This window comes from Rattus norvegicus, chromosome 2, assembly GCF_021556685.1.
Source record: "Rattus norvegicus strain SHRSP/BbbUtx chromosome 2, alternate assembly SHRSP_T2T, whole genome shotgun sequence".
Classification (NCBI taxonomy): Eukaryota; Metazoa; Chordata; class Mammalia; order Rodentia; family Muridae; genus Rattus; species Rattus norvegicus.
In genome coordinates, this window is record NC_141535.1 from 84,067,038 (window position 1) to 84,090,854 (window position 23,817).

General features: G+C 47.7%; 1 protein-coding gene across 1 annotated transcript in view; it reads right to left on the reverse strand.

Annotated features, from left to right (window-relative positions):
- Ankrd33b (ankyrin repeat domain 33B) overlaps nt 1–23,817 on the reverse strand; it is a 75,710-nt gene that overhangs the window by 51,216 nt on the left and 677 nt on the right.

Below are 23,817 nucleotides of genomic sequence, written 5' to 3' on the forward strand. Positions count from 1 at the left end.
CCTCAAAGAAACGTAGAAACTGTGCCTACTGGCACAACTCTTTCAAGGGCGTTAACGGAGTGGCCACACCTCCTCTTCCAGGAAGTCTGCAGCTGTGTATCCTAGGTGCCTTTACAACTCTCAGGGAGTAACTCTCCTGCCTGCACACCAGAGGGCAGGTGCGTTTGCTTTGTTCCGCTGGCTCACCGGGCTGCCTCTGACAGCTGCTTTTGCTCTTTCTTTGCAGCAATATGCAGAACCCAAGCTTTGTACAAGAGCTTGTGAGAAAAAAAGTGATTTAGGCACCCAAAACATTGTACCCCATTCCTTTAATCAAAGACATTTTTTCCTTCGTGGGTAACATAACCCACATAGATATAAATTAAACCCAAGTAGATATAAATTAATCAGCTCAGATATATAGAAAGATATCAGTTATACATAAAATAAACCTAAAAAGATGAAAACAGTTATTAAAAAACAAAAACAAAAACAGCAATTTACTTGAGAGGTACAAAGAAAGGGGACATCTCTGGGCTCCCAGCCCTGGTGGGAAGTAGGGTCCTGTCAGCCTCAGTTGCACCCTGTCAGTGGCACCTGTTGTAAAAGCAGGCATTTGTTTGGCCCATTTGCAAAAAATAAAATAAAGTCTGACCATCCCATGCAGCCGAGTACTCAGAACCCTGGTCATTTGCGTACCTTTTCTTCTTCCAGGGACTGACCGGAAGGCTGGGTGGGCTCCTACCAAGAGGGACAATGCAGCTGAGTGAGCTGAGCACAGAGCAAACACTTTGCAAATGTTTGCTGCCGCTTTAAAAACGACCAAAGGAAAATGGAGAGGAGGCCATCAGGGCAGCCCTCACCGACAGGGATTTCAGGGTTCAGCAGCTTAAAGTGCTTGCTGCCAAATCTGCCAAATCTGATGACCTGAGTTGTCCTCTGACCTTCACCCATACACACACACACACACACACACACACACACACACACACGTAAACAAACAAATCTTTAAAGAGACACCACCAGATCAGGAAGAAGCCCTGCCAGAGCTTATCATTCTAGGAGATGTAGCTCTGGGGGGGGACTCCTGGGGCTCAGAAGTTCCAGGCCAGTCCTTTAATCTAAGATCCTCACCAGGTAGAGAATTGTATGCAAGCAATCCTTTACCCACAAGCAGACAGTAGAAGGATGATTGCTGCCTGTGACTCACTGGGGGACCCTAGTCACTTCTGGCTGCTCAAAGTCACCATGGCTGCAGCTTTAGTGCATGTGCCCCTTGCATCACTCTGGACTCAGGTGCAGGGAGGTTGATCACATGCCTCAGACACTTGCTCTCTAATACCTGGAGCAGTGCCTAAAGGAAGTTGCCGGGATGGAAGTATGAAACACCAGTTTTGCTTTATATTTTGTAAAGAATAATGGGTTAATAGCTAAGGCTTCACCCCCCAAAAAGGAAAAAGACCGAGTAAAAGATAAGCCAAGGTAGCGTGAAACTTACCACACCAAAAAGGAGAGGTGACCCTGTCTCACCAGGTGGCACTTCACCAAAGCAATGCTGTATTACAACAATACAAATTTTACTTGTTTCCAGTTTGTGAAATCAAACTAGAAAGTTGATGTCTTGGCACAGTTACAAAGTCAAGAAAATGCCATTAATCTTGTCTGCAGAAAGGTACTGAAGACAGAAGAAGCAGACATGGAAGGGTGTGGGGCAATTCCTTTATCTACCAGAGAAGCTAGAAGTGAAGGGTGTGGTGCTGACGTCAAAATAAAACAGGTAAGGTTGGGCTTGGTGGTAGATATCTACATCTATGATCCCAATAGCCTGCAGGCCAAGGACAGACGGAGCTCAAGTTTGAGGCCACCCTGGGCTACAGAGTCAAAACCTGTTCTAAATACAAGCACGCACGAACACACGCACGGACGCACGCACGCACGGACGCACGCACGCACGGACGCATGAACTAACGAACGCACGCACGGACGCATGAACTAACGAACGCACGCACGCACGCACCCACGTAGCAACCCACCCACGCACGCATGCACGCACGCACGCAAGCCCGCCCTACAATAATACATATGAAATGATGCAGATGGCTGGCCCAGTCTGACTCAAGAGGGGGAAAATGAGGGGTAGGAACAAAACACTCCATCTGCCACAACAGAGAGTCGTGAACGCCACCCTGAACTGATAAATCAAGACTCATCATGAGTGAGCAGGTTCCCTGCCAGAAATGCGGCCAGTCCCGACCAGATGGAATGAAAGTGGAAGCGAATATGGTGGAAAGAGATCCATCACTCTGGGCAGCAGCCAGGCAAGCGGTCTGGGGGGGAAAACCACCACAATTCGCTGCAAGCTCAGGGGCTTCTAAATAAGTTTTCTAAATGTGTGTCTGATACTTCAGCAAAATAAGAGAGAGGAAAATAAAACACAGGAGTGAGAATACAAAGTGATGGGGGTATAGGTAGATCAGACGGCCCAGAAACAGCCCTTTGTCTGTAAAGGTTAAGTGTTAGGGAAATACCTGGACGATGGAAAAAAATACACAAACAACTTTGTTTGAGCAAGTTAATAACTGAACAATAAAAACACATGCCTAAAGCCAGGTGTGGTGGTGGCACATGCCTGCGATCCCACAACTCAAAAGGAAGCAGCAGGATTGCGATCTCCAGGGTAGCCGGAGACTAAATTGACGTGTCTCAACACACCCACTCACCACACACACACACACCCCACCGAGCATGAGAACACATGCCTCAAATCCTAATATTGACAGGCCTTACTATGCTTTAAAGACCAGGCTGGCTACACAGTAATTTCTGAACCAGCAGGGACTACAGAGTTAAAAATCCGTGTCCCAGAACACAAAGCGGGGGGGGGGGGGGGGGGGGGGGCCTCAAAGAGAGTTTTTGCTGCTGTCCACTTAAGTTCTGCCTGATAGGAAAAATAGAATGGAGTCCCTACACATTGTCTTCTGATCTACACAAACACACATACCGTGGCATGCATCCCGGCCCTTCCCACAAAAACAAACAAATGATACTTTAGCCCTAAAACGGATCAGTAGGCATACGGCCATAAAGACCCTGGGAAGAAACTCAGATGACTCCTTCTATAAACTTGACTTAGAAAGGGTGGCTTGAAGCTCAATGGCAAACCACAAACCATAAGCAAATGGGTTGGCTCTGGCTGTGTGAAAATGTAATACTCCTTAGTAAAACTATGTGGGGAAAAAAAAAAACAGAGACTGCCGGTTTCAATGGCAAGACAGGGCACCCTACACACCATCTCCTCCTGAAATCAATAAAATCACTAAATATTTCCTAAACTTTACACAGTTGAGTATGGTAGCCAATTGGGAGGAGGATGTAGGCACATCAGCCCGGTCTACACAGGGAGTTCCAGGCCAGCCAGTGCTACATCGTGAAATGCTGCCTCAACAGAACAAAAATTTAGTGGACACAACCCCCTTCCAGCCAAGCAGGCATGGCAAGCCCAGTCCCCAGAAAGGTGAAAGCTCTGAAACCAGCTTCAGCTCCCCTGGTGACAGTGCAGCCAGGCTGCAGAGAACCAAGCTGGCAGCAAGCAAAGGAGGAACTCGCAAAGCAGTCACAACAGGGAGTTAATGGTTGGGAAGACATAAGGACACAGCCAGCCAATGACAGCAAGCCTGTGACGCGTGTCATTACTATAAGGACACCCAGAGCTAGCCCTAAGGGAAAGGTAACCCAGAAGAATGGACTTGCACTGACCACAAGCCAGCCTGCAACAGTCTGCCTTGTGCCTGTGGCAACTCTCCAGAGGGAGGTCAGCCATCCGGGGCTACTTGTCATATAACAACACAGAAAAAAAGTGACCAGACATACCAGAAGACAAGACCAAGAGAAACGTCTCTAGGAGACCCAAATATGGAAACTCTGTCTTCAACATAACCTCTTCAAATGGAGAAAAGCATTTTTCTAGCAAAGACTCAAAGTGAAAGAAAGAAAATGAAGGAAGGAAAGAAGGAAAGAAAAAAAGAACAGAAAAGAAGAGAAGAAACAAATAAGAGCTAGGAAGACACCTTAACATTGAGGGCTTGTCAGCATGCACAAGGTTCTAGAAGGTTCAGTACCCAGGACCAGGAGAAGGGGAAATAAAAGAAGAAGAGAACTATTTCTAAACAGGTCCACATCCTCCTTTGCCCTATTAACCTTTCCTTTCCACTACCTCTGACCGGTGTTGGGCTAGAAGTGGGGTTAAAGCATTTCACAACATTAAACCAATTATTAAAGTAGGTTTTGAAAAATATAAGCCTATAAAGAGGCAATGGAGGAAGATGCTGTAAATAAAACATTAAGTGAGGGTCAGAATTTCAGAGCAGGTGGGAGGGCTGGGGAGAAGTGGGTCAGTGGGTCAGTGGGTCAGTGGGTCCTGAGATAGCAGGATCAAGCAGTTCAGGGCCTGTGGCTCAGTGGGGTGACTACAGCTACCGTCAGGTGGTGTGCACTTCAAAAAGCCAGAAGAAAATAACTTGACAGTATTTGTCATAAAAGGTGTGACATCTACTTGAGGAGACATTAACTTATCCAGTCTTGAATATCACATCACGCACTACATACGGGTAGTCAAAACATGCCTTTTAATATGCATAATTTAGATGTTTCCTGTATCAGTCAAAAACAAGTTTTAAAAGGAGAATTTAAAAACCAATCGAAGATTAGGCCAAGGGGAAAAGTAGCAAAAGGCTGATTGGCTAAATAAAAAAATTGTCAGATAAGAAAAAAATTAAGTGGAAACAGGAGCTAAGAGACATTCAGATTACTCTGTGATCCCTTAAGTAAAATCTTGAACAAATTTGATGCAATTAGGAGAGGGAATGGAAGGGATTCCAGCTGGGACGTTGGGCACCCTCACAGACCCTGAGGGTGGCACTTCCTTGCAGAGTCAATGAGGAGGAAGGAGCCACCCTAGGAAAAAACTCATGTAACATTCCAAACAATCTGGGACCCAGAGTGTTACTAGATGGTTTGCCTGAACTGAGCTGGATCATTTGGGGCAAGCACAAGGCAAATCTTGGACTCTGTGGCTGTACGCGGGCTCGCCAGGTTTAAAGATGGTGGTGTGGACAGGTGGATGAGAGGACAGGGCTTTCTCTTTCTACAACATGAAAATAGGAGCCTAGTAGACATAGCTTTGAAGTATGTTGGTCAAGGTAATGAGGCAAGAACAGGAGAGAAGGCAGACACTGAGGCAGCCATGAGAGTCGTCATGACACTAAGCAATAAGTCCTGATAAGCATGGTGATCCCTTTTCCTGGGCGGCTGTTTGTCATGTGTACTGTCCTGGTCATGCTAGGTGGCGATGAGCCAGCCCCAGGCCCAATGACTTGGGCAGGCATCTTCTTGTTCACACTCCAGGCCCACTACCTCTTTCCTGTGCTGCTTTCTCTGAGGTTCAGGGTGGTAGGATAGGCTCTGCCTGAAACTGCAGGCCTCCTTGAAGAGGGAAAAGAGGGATAATCTAGAAGGCACTCCCACCAGACCCTGGTAAGGCCTCAGCGGCAGAGGAGCATGGGATTGGTAGGAAGTTCATGTATTCTGCACTTCTGAGGGGAGGGAGAAAGACTACAGGCAAAAGGTAGGGATAATTTTCAATGAAGCTCAGGTGATCCTAAACGGTCCCTCAGGAATCAAGCCCTGAAGAACCTGTAGCACACTAGAAGGTCTTTCAAAGCATTGAAACCAGAAGCATTTTCTTGCAAACGAAGACTTCACATAACCCCAAATGCATGTGAGCAAGGAAAAGTGTTTCCCAGCTCTAGAGAAGGACACACTGATGGTGAGTTAAAGCAGGCAACCACATGAGTAATGTCCTGGTGATGTAAATGTACGGGGAAAGCACACATTTGCACTGAGAAGTCAAACACCAGGGAGCATGAATAACGTCCTGGTGATGTAAATGTATCGGGAAATGCCCATATTTGCCCAGAAAAGATCGACATTTGAATCTGGCTCTGACTACAGGATATGGATAGCAACTTTCTAAATTATGCATTACAGTGCCTCACAGAAAACTTGCTCAGCACTAAAAGACTGATGAGCACAGTTTGTTGATCTAAATGTCGTCTTATGGAGTGTTTGGAATATTATGAGTTGCGCGCACGCGCGCGCGCGCGCGCGCACACACACACACACACACACACACACACACACACACACACGGTGTGATGGAAGCCCTAGGTACACTGTATTTCAATACTGTGTCAAATCCAAACAGCAGTTCTTAAGGACGTAGGGGTCACTGGCTGATGTACCAATGCCATCCTTCTCCTTTCTTTCCCACATGTAGCCATGTTATTCCACTTTCTCACCTGACAGCAAAAACAGAGGAAGCAACCAGCAATGGACACAGATGACAGAAATACCAACATGAATATATCCACATTAACAAAGAGCCCAAGGTCTTCACAGGGACTGGCCAGGAGGAAGACTGATACCTTGTCTTAGTCAGGGTTCCTATTCCTGCACAAATATCACGACTAAGAAGATAGTTGGGGAGGAAAGGGTTTATTCAGCTTACACTTCCACACTGCTGTTCATCACCAAAGGAAGTCAGGACTGGAACTCAAGCAGGTCAGGAGTCAGGAGCTGATGCAGAGGCCATGGAGGGGTGCTGCTTGCTGGTTTGCTTACTCTGGCTTGCTCAGCTTGCTTTTTTTTTTTTTTTCCTCCCTTTATTAACTTGAGTATTTATTATTTACATTTCGATTGTTCTTCCCTTTCCTGGTTTCTGGGCCAACCTCCCCCTAACCCCTCCCCTCCCCTTCTACATTGGCTTCCCCTCCCCATCCTCCCCCCATTACTGCCCTCCCCCCAACAATCACGTTCACTGGGGTTTCAGTCTTGGCAGGATCAAGGGCTTCCCCTTCCACTGGTGCTCTTACTAGGCTATTCATTGCTACCTATGAGGTCAGAGTCCAGGGTCAGTCCATGTATAGTCTTTAGGTAACAGCTTAGTCCCTGGAAGCTCTGGTTGCTTGGCATTGTTGTTCACATGGGGTCTCAAGCCCCTTCAAGCTCTTCCAGTCCTTTCTCTGATTCCTTCAACAAGGGTCCCGTTCTCAGTTCAGTGGATTGCTGCTGGCATTCGCCTATGTGTTTGTTGTATTCTGGGTGTGTCTCTCAGGAAAGATCTACATCCGGTTCCTGTCGGCCTGCACTTCTTTGCTTCATCCATCTTATCTAGTTTGATGGCTGTATATGTATGGGCCACATGTGGGGCAGGCTCTGAATGGGTGCTCCTTCTGCCTCTGTTCTAAATTTTGCCTCCCTATTCCCTGCCAAGGGTATTCTTGTTCCCCTTTTAAAGAAGGAGTGAAGCATTTGCATTTTGGTCATCCTTCTTGAGTTTCATGTGTTCTGTGCATCTAGGGTAATTCAAGCATTTGGACTAATAGCTCAGCTTGCTTTCTTATAGAACCCACCACCACCAGTCCAGGGATGGCACCACCCACAATGGGCCCTCCCACCCTTGATCACTAATGGAGAAAATGCCTTACAGCTGGATCTCATGGAGGCATTTCCTCAAGGGAGGCTCCTTTCTCTGTGATAACTCCAGCTTGTGTCAAGTTAACACACAAAAACATGCCCTGTCTGCTTCAAGGAAGGATGGAGGCAGGGGGACTACACACAGAGGCCATAAGTACAGCTCTGTTTTCTGCTTCCTGGGCCCCATTGGTCACCTACTGCATACCCGGTCACTCATCACAGGTCACAGCTCAGAGTCACTTTGGGAGGACCCAGGACGTTAGTCATCAAACATGCCTGGTGCACTCGGCAGGCAGGTGGGTCTTGGGCAGCAGGCTGGATGTAGGACATAAGAGGTCATGGCACCCATGAAGAGCCCTTTTGTCTCAGGCTTCCAACTCATAAGAGAAACCTACACACACATACACACACACACACACACACACACACACACACACACACACACACACAGAGTCACACCCTGAACCCTCATACGTTCCACAGCAGTGGTCATATAGGCTGATATTGTCACTGCTCAACAGTCACAACTTAAAAGCCATAGTTGAATGTCACCCCTGCCTCTATTCCAGCCACTGCCCTCTCTGCTCTGCCCCAGAGCCTCTGACTTCCTTCCTTATCACTTTAGCACAGTGCAAGCCCTCCTGCCAATTCCTCTTGCCTCAATGTTCTTTCCCTAGACTTGCAAACAGCTCAGGGAGGTCCTTCCATTCCAGTCTTTAATCTACTTCCTCAGCAAAGAGAGAAGTTTCGACAGGAACCAAACACTGCAAGACCCATCACTGCCTGCTTAGCCTTCTTCCTCTGAGCACTCACCGCCCTCCCCCAGGATTAGGCATCTCTGCAGTCACTCCTCTCCCAACAGCACCCCAACCTCACCCCTGCTCAGCATTCTATCGCCAGAACCGCCCAACACAGGTTTACTTGTTTGAAAAGTAAGTAAATACATTAAACCCAAAAGGCAACTTTACGAAGACTCTAGCGTATGTGTGCGTGTCCTTTTTGTCTTGGAGTACTGCTCGTTACTAAAAATCCCTTAGAAAAAGTCAAAAGTGAATGTGTGCCAGGAAGGTGGTACAGGCCTGGAGCCCCAACACTCGGAAGATGGGGAAGAGAAATGGCAACTAGGAGGGTGGTTTGGGTTACATGGTGAGGCTCTCTCTCCCCTCTCCCCCTCCCCAACTCTCCCCCCTCCCCCTCCCCCCCTCCCCTCTCCCCCTCTCCAACTCTTCCCCCCTCCCCCCTCCCCCCTCCCCCCTCCCCCACGCACACACATGTGCACACCAAGGTTGCAGCTTTCTTGGTAAAACAGATAGCACAGTCACAGTAGGATGAAGCAGGCCATCTCCGGCTCCTGGCTAGCTCCATTGTGTCCTCACTGAGCACATGCTGGCTGCCTCCACTTGTCCTCTCAGTGTCCTTTACTGCAAGCACTGGATAAGGTAGGGCGTAGGGCGAAAAGGAAAATCAGAGGAATTCACAGGAGTAGAGGTTTGGCCTGATGGGGCTAAGCGCCTCAGTTTGGAGTTTTGCAAATTCATTTATTCTATTACAATCCTAGAGGAAAATATAGCATAGCATCAATATTCAAACAATAAAAACTCCAAATAAAAAGCTGCCATGTGCCACATGTGGTAGCACACATCTTTAATCCCAGAACTTGGGAGGCAGAGAAAGGCAGATCTCTCTACGTGTTTGAGGGCAACCTGATCTTCATAGAGTTCTGGACCATCCAGGGCTACATGGTGAGGCCTTGTTTGCTTGTTTGCTGGTTTGCTTTAAAAAGAAAAGAAGAAAAGGCAGGCATGTTTATGGGACAAGGAACCCTGATTACAGGACACTGTCCTGAAGGAGCCAGTAGGCAGTTTTCTTCAAAAACATTTACATCCTTCAAATTTCAAAAGAGTGGCCTCTCAGGGCCACCCTGGGCTACACACAACCATGTATTAAGGAACAAAACACACCAAGGAGAATGTCAGAAAAAGAATGGCTGTGTAACTGAGAGCCATCTGACCAGACCGGTGATAAGGAAGAGGCTGAGGAGAGCAAACAACTGCCGTCCAGATGGAGCACATCCTCCAGCAGTTCCACTGCCACCTGCCCTGGCTTAGGGACTTTGACCTCAGGGTAACTATGTCCCAAGAGAGCACATGACAGCGTCCAGACAGTTTTGTCACCACTGCGGGGAGAGTTTATCCTCTCATCTAATAAAGGAACTTCGGGACATTTTCTAAACATCCTACCACGCCAAGGACAGTCTTCACACAGAAGTTGTGGGACCAAACACAGCAGGAGTGCCGAGCCTGGGAAATCTTATTCTATTGTTAAACAATGACAGCCCGTGACTTACAATGATGTGTCTCAGATTTCTGAAGTCCTGGTGATACTGAAGCAATATATGGGCAGAAGAAAGTGCTCTGGGATTTGAGTTTGTCTTTTCCCAGGCTAGTACCATCTTCCCGTTCCACGTGGGGCAGCCGCAGCTGCAGCAGTAGCAGCCTTGAAGGAAGAGGCTGCAAATCCAGTCTGGTTACCCGGGGAGTACATGTGGAGGTGAATCCAGATGTGGAGCAAGGTACGACCAAGCAGCAGAGAAAGAGCACGTATGTAATGAAGCCAATGAACACCGGGAGCCCAGATGCTGAAATCACTTTGAGGAACATGAGGGAAGGTGGGCTATCTTGAGGGATACATCCAGGAACAGGGCCATAAGCAGGGTTGGATGCAAATTTGCTCTCTGGAGCAAACCCCACCAGGCATGGTGGTACATGTCTGTAACCCAGCACATGAGATGCTGAAACAGAAAGATCATGAGTTTGGGGTCAACCTGGACTACACAGTGGAGGTCGGTCTCTAACAAAGAAAGAAGAGGGAAAAAGAAAGGAGGAAAAAGAGGAAGAGGAGGGGGAGGGGAGAGGGAAGAAGATGAAGAGGAAGAAGAGAGAGAAGACAGAGGAGGGAGGAAGAAAAGGAAGGGGAGGAGGGGGAGGAGGAGAAAGAAAAAGAAGAGGGGGAAGAGGAGGAGGAGGAAGCAGCAAGGGTATAAGAGCACAGTATTGGCCCAGGGGCCCTGGTAAATCCAGGCCTAGGTCTGCTCAGGCCACACCCAGCGACAGGGGGAGCAGGAGAAGCTGGGAGGAAACTGTCAGAAGGAATCCGGCTAATATGTCAGTACAAACCCAGGACAGCAGCCAGGCAGCTTCCAGAGGCTAGGCTAGGCTCAACAGAAGCCGAATCAATGTGGGTTCACCAGGGACACAGAACCGATAGGGGGCTCAGACATGGAGATTTATTTTAAGGAACTGGCTCACATGATTGTGAGACAGGCCAAGTCTAAAGTCCACAGGGCCATCCTAAAGGCTTAAGGTGGGCAGGGGTTCACGCTGTGATGCTGCTGGGTTTCTGTTTGTTTACTCTCTGTTGTGCTAGGGGTGGTTTGTGTGCACACTCCAGTAGGAGTGTGTAAATGTGTATAAGAGTATGCGTGGGTGTGTGAGAACATGCAGGTGGAGGTCAGAGGTTGATAGAAGGGGTTCCTCTCTCACTGAACATGCGCTCACTGATTTTGACAGGTCGGCTGGTCAGCTCGGTTCAGGGAGTTGCCAGGGTTACTGACACACACTTGCCATGGCTGGCATTTCCACAGGTGCTGGGACCTCAAGTCACTTTACTCGCTGAACAATCAGTCCCCTAAGCAGTTCTTTGGTTCTGTGTTTGAGACAGGGTCTCACTCTAACACAAGCCGACCCACAGCTCAGTATGAACTTGCCACCATGGTGTGTCCTTATGGAACTATCTTAGAGAATCTTTTTCTTTCCTGGACACCTCAGGAGCTGGAAGCCCTAAATCCCCTTCCCCCAACTCTATCCAGGGCTCTCTACCTCCCAAAAGACACCCCCTGCCCAGAAGAGAGCTCTGCTCTGTGTCCCCCCAGCTGCATGATGGCTAAGTCATGAGTACAGTGTAGGGCTGGAGGGTATCCCAGGAGAACCTGAGTCTGGATGCCCGCACTCAGGTAAAAGTCAGGAGCAGTGTGTGTACATCTGTAACCACAGTGCTAAGAGGTGAAGGAGCGTCTCAGAGGCAGGCAGAAGATCTAGGCTCACTGGTTAGCCTGTTTAGCTGAAATGGGAGCTTCTATTTCAGTGAGAGACCCTGCTTCAAAACCTAAGGTGGAGAGTGGTGAAGGACAGCCTCCCAATAACCACCTCTAGTCTCCACATGTACCTATACAGTAAGTGTACACTCAAACACACACACATACACACACATGCACACATATACACACATACACACACATATACACACATACACACACATACACACACTCACACACACATACACACACACACACACACACACACACACACACACACACACACTAACCAATGTGACTAGAACACCCCATCCAGCTGGTGCCTTGTAAGTGACCTCCCCCCCATCTCAATCAATATGGTTTGGCCCAGGCTACCATTGAGGAGAGGACACACACATGACAAACTGAAATAGAGTCTCTCCTTCCCCTGTTCCACAGTGCCCATAGGTGGCCTTGGGAACTTCTGGAAACAAATACCCATGCTTAGGTATTTGTACTCCAGAGAAAAGAAGGTCACCACAATTCAGTAAGCTGGGTTCAATTATTAACTGGATGAGTGAGTCGACTTCTTCACACCTGGAATTTGCTTCCTAGAAACCCACTCTTGTTCTCACACCTAGGGGGAAGGGGGAATGAGCACCACCAGCCAAAGCGGAGAAAGAGCCAGGTCGTTACCCACTATTTTTAGTAGATGACTCTTGTCCCATGAATTGTCAGACACTGAAGGTTTAGACGGAAGTAGCAGGATGGGAAGGTAGGGTCCTTCAGAGTTGGCTCTGTCCCCGCACTGAAGTTAAAGGAACCTTCTGAAATAAATCTCAGCGGATTGACCCCAGCATCAGACCCATGGAGGGCCGGCACCACTGACTCCAATGCCAGAATCTTTGCTCTGACTTGTATCCAAGAAAGATGAAAGACTGTGGCTATCACTGACAGGACAGCTGCAGTCCCTCCAGGCCCCTCTGCCGCTCCTTCTGCTACCCACAGCAGCACCTCAGTCCCTACTCACTCAGATGCCTCATCTCCCGGCAGCTGGCCTTTCTACCAGGATGAGAGTCCTTGACATGTGGGCATATATAATCAAGGGTGACCTTGGACTTTCAGTTCCGGCTTCTCCCATCTCTCCTTCCAAACAAAGTGCTGGGACTAAAACACAGGCCACCACACCCATAACACCCACAACATCCACAACACGTACCACAATGCCGCACTTTTTTTTCCTTTGTTTTATTTTATTTTATTTTTGAGACAAGGTCTCAAACTATATAGCCTTCAGACTCACAGCAAACAATCCTCCTGTCTCAGCCTCTTGAATTGGAATTACAGATGTAAACCACCACACCCACCTCCATTTCCTTAATCCGCTGCTCTTTGCTTTAAACATTTGCTTCACTTGCGCCTTTTTCCAGTTAAAAAGCAGCCAGCAGCACTGAGAAATGACCTTGGTACGACTCCCTCACAGAAACAATAGCTACCAAATTAACATCTGCCACTGGACAAGTGCTTCCTATTTAAGGAGTTTATGTATTCCCCAGGGAAACACGGGAAGGTGGTGCTAAACTCTTGGGCCTTTCCATTTCAGACCTACAGGAAACACGATGACCAAATGATCAGGCGCTCAGTGGGCAAAGGCGCTTGCTGCAGAGTCCGGCCCCAGTTCAAACTCTGGATCTCACAGAACAGGAGAGAATCGACTCCTGCATGCGGTGCTCAGACTCCCACATAGACGCCCTGGTACACATGTGCCCACACACACACAAGGAAAACAAATAAGTATAAAAATTAGTGTTATGGGCCGGGGAGTTGGCTAAAGGCACGTGTCACTCTTACTTAGGACTGGGCTCATCTCTCAGCGCACTCATGGTGGCTTACGACCATCTGAATGAAACTCCAGTCCCAAGGAATCCAAAGCCCTCTTCTGACCTTGCACATGGTACACAAACATGCATGCAGGCAAAACACTCACACTCACAAAATAGTGAAATAAATCTTTAAAATTCAGTTTAAAAGAGCAGATGGCTTGTGTAGGGTCATATGACCTGACCCATGTACCATGTACTACCTGACTCAGTGTCTACTCCAAGAAGTTCTCCAGAGCTCCTGCCCTTAAGGGCTCATGAGGCTCACCCAGAGGCCTTCCAACAGACAGGGAAGAGAGGCCTGAGACCCTGCATGTGGGAAAGCTTCAGGATCGACAATGCTGCTGGCCCTTCCTACACTGCCACTAGCTCTGCTCTCATTTCCAAAACCAGATCTAACTGTGGCACAAGACCAAAAATAAATGTATGCCTCTTTCATCATTTAAAAAAAAATAGCAAATGGATTTAAGAGCTAAATCACCCACTATGGAGCTGCCTGACCAGATCATTCACTAGAGATCATTCATTAATCTATGCATTAATTTTAATTACTATGAGATAACAAACGTGTAACAAGCACCACGGCAGCTGCCAGCCCGTGAAGCCTGTATGGACCTGAGCTGCTACAAAACTCTCCAGTTATTCCACTACAGTAGAAATCCCAAGGAGAGAGGAGGAACTAAGAATCATGTTTACTAATCTAATACCACAACTGTCTCTGGGCATCGCCTCCCACAAGCAGCCAGAAGGAAGATCTGGAGAGGGGTATGGGAAAAACACCTTGGAAAGATGAAGATTCATGCTCAACTGTGGCTTCACTCCTGCTCTGACCTGGCATAGCGTGTAGCAAAGATACAGTCACTGGAGCTGGCACCCAGAGGTAGAGGGCACCTGAAGTAGCACCATCAGCTGTTCCAGCATCCAGCAGTAAAGGCTAGAGTAGCCCTCAGCACCCAGGACACAGCTTCCTGGATCAGCAACCTCAGGAGGCCTGAGACCCCGCACTTGGGAAGGCTCCTGCTACCCACACTCTTTATAACACACTAATGGGTTTAGCTGTCACACTGCTGAGCCAGGTTCATTCCAACCACATCACCAAAGGTAAATTCAAGCAGAAAGCGGGGGTGACATCACAGGGGAACCCCATTAACCACTTGAAACAGTTAAGTAGCCCACAGGAAGTTAAGTGGCCCACATTTGTTCTTGACACCACTCCCCTGAAAATGGCATAACAGCAATGCCAGAAACTTAACATTGCTGCAAACTACAGATGCATTCAGATGTCACCTGACAGGCAAGTATGTGTGTGTGAGGGTGAGTGCATGTGTGCTCAATGGTGTATGTGTGCATTTGCAGTGTGCATGTGTATGTGTATATACATGCATGTAAAGGTGTCTATACATAATGTACTGGAGTATGTGCATTAATGTATGTGAGATGGTATGTACATGCATGTATGTAATTGTGTGAGCTTGCACTGTGGGAGAATGGGTTGTACATACATGTATATAAGGGTTGTGCTTGCATGTATGTGAAGGGTGTGTACATACATGTGTGAAAGTATGCATACATGTGTGAGAGTCTTACATACATATGTGAGCATGTACATGAATGTGTGTGAGGGCATATGCATGCCTGTGTTTAGTTCCATGTATATTTTGCCCATGTATGTCTTCCCATGGCCACTACAAGCAAGGAGCAGAACTGCTCCCATCCAGTGCTCCTCCATTATCTTCCTGTAGCAGCCCTGACTTCCCCACGCCTGAGTCTCTTTCCATCTCTACAGCCACAGATTCAAGAGTGCTACCATCTTTTTTTTTTTTTTTTTTTTTTTTTTGGTTCTTTTTTTCGGAGCTGGGGACCGAACCCAGGGCCTTGCGCTTCCTAGGCAAGTGCTCTGTCACTGAGCCATATCCCCAACCCCGAGTGCTACCATCTTGAACGGACTCTTTTTCACTCAGTGTAACTTCTTTGTCTTCCTCCCAACTCCCAGAACTGGATACTGAACCCGGGGGCCATCATTCGACGTGAGCTCTTACTGCTGAACTACATCCTTCTTTTTACTTCCTATTTGAGATGGGATCTCAGTAAGTTACCCAGGCTGGCCTTGAACTTTTGATCCTCCTGTCCTAGCCTTACTGAGATTACAGGCTTGCACTATGAAGCCCAACTTCTTTTTTTTTTTTTTTTTATTAACTTGAGTATTTCTTATATACATTTCGAGTGTTATTCCCTTTCCCGGTTTCTGGGCAAACCTCCCCCTCCCCCCTCCCCTTCTTTATGGGTGTTCCCCTCCTCATCCTCCCCCCATTGCCACCCTCCCCCCAACAATCTAGTTCACTGGGGGTTCAGTCTTAGCAGGATCCAGGGCTTCCCCTTCCACTGGTGCTCTTACTAGGATATTCATTGCTACCTATGAGGTCAGAGTCCAGGGTCAGTCCATGTATAGTCTTTAGGTAGTGGCTTAGTCCCTGGAAGCTCTGGTTGCTTAGCATTGTTGTACATATGGGGTCTCGAGCCCCTTCAAGATCTTCCAGTTCTTTCTCTGATTCCTTCAACGGGGGTCCTATTCTCAGTTCAGTGGTTTGCTGCTGGCATTCGCCTCTGTATTTGCTGTATTCTGAAGCCCAACTTCTTTATTCTAACCAACTTCATGGAAGGACATTTTTCCTAGCATGTGTGAGGCCCGTCTTCAGCATCACTAACTAAACAAACACAGCAAATACATATTGTTGAAGAATGTAGTATGAAATGTGTGACACCCTTAAATTCCTACTGCCCACAAGCACAAGGAAAGGACCCTCTCCATCCATCCCTCATCCGCACACCCGTCTATGCCTCTCTCGGCTGAGCCATCCCAGGGCAGCTGTGATCTCCAATTGAAGAACCAGCCGAAGCTGGACAGAAATGCTGCTTCTCCGCTTGTCTAGTGCCTGCTTTGGGCATGAGCTTATCTGGCTCTGACATGAATAGGTCTTTGAAAACCCAAGTTGATTTGTTCTTACTTGGAAACTGCTCTAAAATCCCACCACTCTAATGCAATTTCCCACAAAGTCAAATGTCACATGGGCATTGGATCCTCCAAAGTCAGGGTTATAGGCATTTGTGATCTATCTGATGTTGAGTACTGGGAACCAAACTTAGGTCCTATGGAAGGGTAGGAAGTGCTCTTGACCTCAAGCTATCTCTCCAACCCCAAATTCTTAGTATATTACCTCATCTAAATACAAGCTCCTGAGAGCTACAAGGAGGCTGAGGCCATATTCACAATCCACCTCTTCCCATGTTACCCATGTCTCTGTGGCTTCCGTCCACCACCCTCCCCACCCAGCTCTTTCTCTTACTATTGCTAAGTAACCAGTTAGGTATCAGCAGACATGATAGGCTCTGGGTAAGGTCCCCTCCCTCATAATCAATACCTTGTAAAATCAAGAATGGGAGCAGTAGGATTCAAATGACCAGTCAGAACAATGGGAACTATCTCTGGCCAGGGGAGGAGACATGACATTCTGGACTTCCTGAAAGGTTACCAGTTGATCGGTATCTAGCCCTGGGTCCAGGAATCCTGACTCCTCCAAGATGGCTATCTAACAGGAGACCTTACATATCGTTGCTCCCTCCCATAACCGTCAATCCAAACATGCCTGCCAATCATCTAGCCAGAAAATGACCATTGGGAAGGCTATTCCATAGACTTTTGAAATAGCATAAAACCTCCCTGAAATCTAAGTTGAGGAAATGGCCCCTCTAGGTACTCTTTATGTTCATCCATGGAGAGTTCACTACCCAGCAGTCTCTCAAGCCATTGTCCGTGTTCACCTATGGAGAGCATTCTGCTCTGCAAAGGTCTCTCTGGCCACTGGACAACCTCACTCACTAGGAATGATGCAATCTACTCAGTAATAAGTTCTACTTATTCTCTACACCATACTCTGTGTGTCTCATCTGAATCCTTTCCACCGAGATAAGGAAGCTAAGGGAAGGGTCAGAATGGCATGATTACACATGTTCATGCACGTTCATGTGTGTATGCACATGCATGCACTTGTGTACGCACTCGTACACGTACTCGTGTACACACACACATACACACACACACACGCGCGTGCGCGCGTGCACACACATACCCCAGACCACCTACATGAATTACTTCCCAAACTTTATGAAAGAAAAATATTGCCTTCACTCAATTCAACAACTTCGGTTTTCTTATTCTTTTTAATAAAATAATTACTTAGCCTTGCTTGACATAAGGGATTGTTTTGACTTCTGTCTGCCCCACGGCAATGAAATAGAACTACTACCCCAATAAGCTGAACCACTGGTCCACAAGAAATCAAACAGGAGGGCTAAGAACAATCCAAAGCAAAAAGACTAAGGCCTCAGCATACCTGCTATACCATAGTTACAGTAATAAAAACACCATGGTATTAGCACACAAACAGACATGTAGAGACTTAGAAGACCCAGATTTAATTCTACACAACTATAGCCACCTGATCCTCTACAAAGATGTACGCTGAAGACAACAACTGCAATAAGTGGTGTGGGACACTGGACGTTCACATGTAGCAGAAAGAAACTAGACCCTCAGCTCTCACTGCACAAGAAACAACTTCAAATGAATCAAAAGACCTTGATGTAGAACCTGAAACAGCTTGAAGAGATGGTGGGGAGTGCGCACTAGAGCACACAAGCACAGGTAAGGATTTCTAAATAGGAATCCAATTACTCAGAAAATGAGGCCGACAATTACGGGACCGCAGGAAACTCAAACTTCTGTAGAACAACAGTCGACCAAGTGGAAAAGCAGCCTACGGAATGAGAGAAGACCTTTGCCTGCTAGCCAGCCAACAGAGGGTTAATAGCTAGCATCTCATGTGCTGGTACATGTGTAGCCCAGAGTTTATATGTGGAAGTTAGAGGACAGCTAGCTATAAAATGAGAGGACTCTATACATTATCTTCTCATAAAATGGACATTGAAGGTTCCCCTCTATGCATTGAAGACTTGGTCCTAGCTTGTATCATCACCAGGATGTGATATAATCTTCCAGAGGTAGAGCCTACAGGGAGGTATAATAAATAGGTCCCCAGCCCTTTTTCTCTTTGCTTGCTGACTGCTATGAAGTAAGTAGCCTCCCATTGTATGCTCCCACCATGCTGTATTGTATGTGCAGCCACAGGCCCAATACAACAGGCCTGAATGACTGCGGACTGAAACCTTTGAAACCGTGAGCCAGGCGCACATGCCACAACATGTCACCACATGCCACAACATGCCACAACATGCCACAACATGTCACAACATGCACGTGGGAAGGATCAGAGGACAATGTTTCCCAGTGAGCTCTCTCCTCCCACCCTGACCTCACTTCCTGGATTAAAAATAGATTGTTAGCCTTGTGTAGCAAGTGCCTTTACTTGCTGAGCTAGCTTGTTGGGTCCCCTCGCCTGTTCTGAAACAACCACTCCTTCATCATAGCCTCCTCGGAGCTGACTTCTGAGTCAAAGGCTGTTTCAGTGGCCTGGAAGTCCCAGGAATCTTGCTGACATAGTGGCTAATTGTGCATCCTTAAAACAACAGAGAGCAGCTCCAGCCAGCTCAACTCCAATGATCAAAGAGGGTCACCCTCAGATGGTGACCTCTTTAGACCCCAAGCATTTCCCCATGAACTCAAACAGATAAGTGCACGTACACATATACACACATATTACTGCTAATAGCTACACATACAAAAGTTTATATTAGTCATTGTCCTAGACTCACTCATCTTCCCTCTGGTAGACTGGCATAGCAAGAAGAGATCCCCCCAACCCCCTTCATCCCCCACTTCACAGCTCCTCCACTGAGAAGAAAGTCTATTTTCACCACATGAACCTGGGCTTAATCTGTGACTTGCTTCAGCAGAAGTAGAATTAAACCTGGGCCAAAATGGCTCTCCTGGAACCTGCCATACATAGAAAGCCAGCAGGACCAGCTTGCTGGAAGATGAGAGCAGTTGCAAGGAGCAGAGGCGTCATCAGCAGAGGCATCCTGGTCTACCAGCTGGGTGCAGACAGACAAAAAGGCTAGGCTCTCCTCAGCAGAGAGGTTACTATTGAACCTCTGGGGTTCCCTAAGTCTGAGTTACCTGGTGGTCTGACTTGCATAATGTCCTCAAAAGCCCCTGGGTTAAAAGCTTGGTTCCCAAAGTGGTACTCCTAAGAAACTATCAAACTAGTAGAAGGTGGAGACCTGCGTGAGGTTCTTCGATCACCTGAGGTGCATGTCCTTGAAGGAGTCCTGTAAGACTGAAGGGCCTATCTGCTTTGATGTGAGCAGCTTCCTGTACCCTGGGCTTGAAGCCACTGCCATCTGGCACCCAGTGGCCCAAATAGCCCTGTTCAGCCTGAGCTGGAAGTTGTACAAGTAGGAACCCAAACAAATATCTTCTTATAAATAAATTATTACTGCTGGATGGTGGTAGCACACACATTTGATCCCAGAGCTCAGGAGACAAAAGCAGGCAGATCTCTGTGAGGTTAAGGCCAACCTGGTCTACAGAGCTAGTTCCAGGACATCCAAGGCTGCCCAAAGAAACCTTATCTCAAAAAAACCAAATAAATAATAAATCTTACAGGTATTTTTGCTGTGGACACACAGGGTCGACAAACATACACAACACTACCACTGTCATAGATAGCTGAGAGATCTCCTTAGACCTAGTACACAAGCCCCTCTCCACTGACGTTAGCCTGGACACACCCACGTCAGATAAGAAGAAGAACCTGCTGCTGCTTGCACAAGCCCAGTGTTCCCAGACCCACTTGAGCAGACCCACTTTCAGTGTGGTCTTTCTCTCCTTCCCCACACTGGAGGATGAAAGTAAAAACAGGCCCAGGGAGATGCCTCAGTGGGTAAAGCATTTGCCACACAAGCGTGAGGACCTGGGTTTGGATCCCTAGGTCCCACATCAAGCCAGGTGCTGTACTGTGGGCCTGTATCCCAGTCCTGTGGTCCCAGTGTTCCTACTGCACAGTAGAAGGCAGACATGGGAAAACCTTGGTATATATCACCCTGACATATACAGAAGCAACACAAGAGATCCTCACTCAAAGGTGTAAGGAGAGGACAAGACACCCAAGGCTGTCCTCTGACATCCACACCAGCACTGTGTGAGAATACACACACACACACACACACACACACACACACACACACACACACACACAGGGCGGGGAGGCAGGGAAAGGATGAAGGACAAAGGAAAAATGAGATTAAGGAGGAGAAAAACACATGAGGGAACATATTGTCCCAAATTGCAAAGCAAACCTCTCCCTGTGTACTCTAACCCTTGGCAAGCCCTGGAGGGTCAAGGCCAGAACCCATTGTGCAGAGTAACTAGCAAAAACCTGCGAGTTCAGCTTCTCTGTGAGTCAGCCTAATTCCATGCTCACATAGGCTCCACATACCGAGGCCTGGGAGGACGGTTGGACATGTCTTCCAACACTGTGACCCTTGCTTTAGGAAGTCAAGATTTCTACATTCATAAATCTTTCATTTAAAAAATGTGCGGCGAATGCCTCAATTGTATTTCAAGCAAAGTGTTCACACCCCAGTATCTATAAAAATTGAGATGGAAGCCGTCCGAGGAGGGGGAAGGTACCCCCATAAAATGAATGAACAGTGACTTTGGAAAATTTCCTGAGATTTCAGTACACAGAGGCACTTCAGCTTTACCAGGTGTCAGACATGCAAACTGCCCTTCCATGACAAATTTAGATGCCACAAATGTATCTTCTATTTCACTGTTGACTATGGGAGAGCCACCAAGGCTGCAGGAGTAAACCTGACATGCAAAGAAAAGAATTAGGAAGAGAGTTGCTGGAGGAACCATCCTTCAACGAGCGAAACCATCCCACCTGCATCCAAAAACACAGGGAGAGCATGTGTGCAGAGTTACAGGAAAATGATGTAACAAATATTTAAATGTTGCACAGTAAATCCTGACATCCTTCCAGAACAATGTTTCAGAAGCAAAGACCTGTGGTCCGCTGCTTACCTACTAAGAATTGAGCAATTCAGCATAGCAGCAACATTCCAAAGCCTTTAGATCAGTGGTCTTCAACTTTCCTAATGCTGCAACCCTTCATGTTATGGTGTTCCCCACCATAAAAATTATTTTATTGCTACTTCATAACTGCAACTTTGCTGCTGTTATGAATCTTAATACCAAATATCTGATATGCAGGATATCTGATATGTGACCCCTATGAAAGGATGTCCAACACCCCGCCCCCAATGAGGTCACGGCCCTTTGTACTTTGGCCTCTCTGCCTAAAGACTCTTCCCTGTGCTCTAAGGATGCCTGCTTGCAAATGACCATGCTACTGACAATCTCAGCCTCCACCCAACCGCCCTCCCTTTCCCAAGTCTCCACAGTCTTAGCCAGCTCTGGGCTTAGATGGGGGATGGTAGAAAGGCCTTCAAGAGAAAGTATCCTTAAAACAGAAACCTCCAGGTGGTGAGAAAGCCAGTCCCCGTAACTAACCATCAGAAGAGTACTGGTCACTGGCTAGCTTACATTCCTTTACTCCCAATTCTCAATATGCTGAGCCAACTAGAGACAGCTAGGTCCTCTTCACTTGGCGTGAGTAGGCCTCTCTAGCTCCTACGGCCCCTCCTCTCCACACTCGGCTATGACCAAATCATTCTGCACCTGCCACTGTCCCTTGGTTCCCCACCTGCCTGACCAGAATGTCTTCTGCCACAAACCACCTCACTCCTTAAAGCTCTTGCAGTCTCACCTCAGGGCACACAGAACAAAGGCCTGGTCCTCTGACCCAGAGATAAAAACCAAGGCCGGACTCTTTTTCTCAAGTCCCCAGGCACATCTAATGGATGCAAACGGATGGAAGACTCAAAGCAGAACAACAAAGGCCCTTCAGTCTCTATCTTCAAAATCAAAGGAAGAGAAAAGCACCAAGAGAACGCTCGGGCACAAGACTGGACCATGTTCTCTTCAGAACAGCAGAGAAAAACTAGGGTGAAAGATGGTGAGCAAAGGCTGTGTATGTGGGACTTCTCTGGACTGTGGGCAGGATGGCACTTCGGGATCACAAACCACACAGAAGGGACTGTGGCCGCCGGTGAGCTACACAGGAGACAAACAAGAGCTGAGGAAAGCTGCTACCGGTCCCCTCCTGCCTCAGGGCCTGGGAGGGGCTCTCCAGGGGTTCTGGAATTCAGTCCTGTCAGTCTCAAACCTTCTGTGCAGGGTTTAACTCACTCTCAATTTCCTTTGCTGTTTTCAAACTTTGTTTGGAATTTTTTGCCTCTCTCCAGAAAACATGATAAAGCTGAGAGGCCAGTGACCACTCACAGGTGAAAACTTCCAAGCAAAGACCACCCCCAAGCCGCTGCTATGCTTGTTCAGGAAGGGAAGGTTTCTAACGCCAACACCTGACCCGGAAAACTCGCTTACTTAATCTGAAAGTGGAGCAGAGCAACAGCCCCCTGAGCCTCTCTCCCGCTGTTTGCCAGCTGGAAGAGTCACCACAGACACCAGAGTGGTGCTGACCTCATCAGACCCGTCTCCTGTCATATCACAAGCACAAACCATTCCTCCAAGTTCAAGGTTGTCGGGTTATCAAAAGCAGAAAGGGACACGCTGGCTTCACACTTGCCTAAGCCTGACCCAGACTGCAGTCAGGCACAAAACATTGCGCATATACAGCCCCAGGATAAGCCAAAGGCATCGGGTCTCCAGGTCCCTATATTAAAACGCAAATTTCCTGTCAGCTGGCGACTCCCAAGCAGAAGCACAGGCGTCCCTAATTTGTGCAAGGCTGAGTCTGCAAAAACCACGGGGCCTCTGGGAACATGGAAATCAGGGGAGGTTGTTTGTCCACCCAGCAGAGACTAATGGGGACACGGCCACAGCGGTCACTTTCCCAGCTAGTGTTCAGTGGGAACATCTCTCCCAACTTTTTTTCTTTTCTCAAACTTTCTTGCTATCTCTGAGTCTCGGCGTAATTAATAGAGACCGCCTCCTACTTTCCTGCGTGCCGACCCTGGTGCGTGACCCTACTGAGCTGAGCAGCACCTGTCCTGCCTGAAGCGTGGCTGCGAGGGTTGGTAGGCTTCGACCCGCAGCAGTGACCTCACATAGAGCTGGCTAGTCGCCGCGCGGGTCACTAGGAAAAGCAAGGAAAAGGGGTGGCTTAGGTAATGAAAGGAACTGTAGCTTCCAAATCCTAATTCGAGCACCAACGTGTTAGACAAGGACAACCAACAGGAGAGGCCGGGTGGACAAATGGGGCTGGAGGTAGGAAAATGTCCCCTGAAAGTGAGTAGAGACCATCACCTACC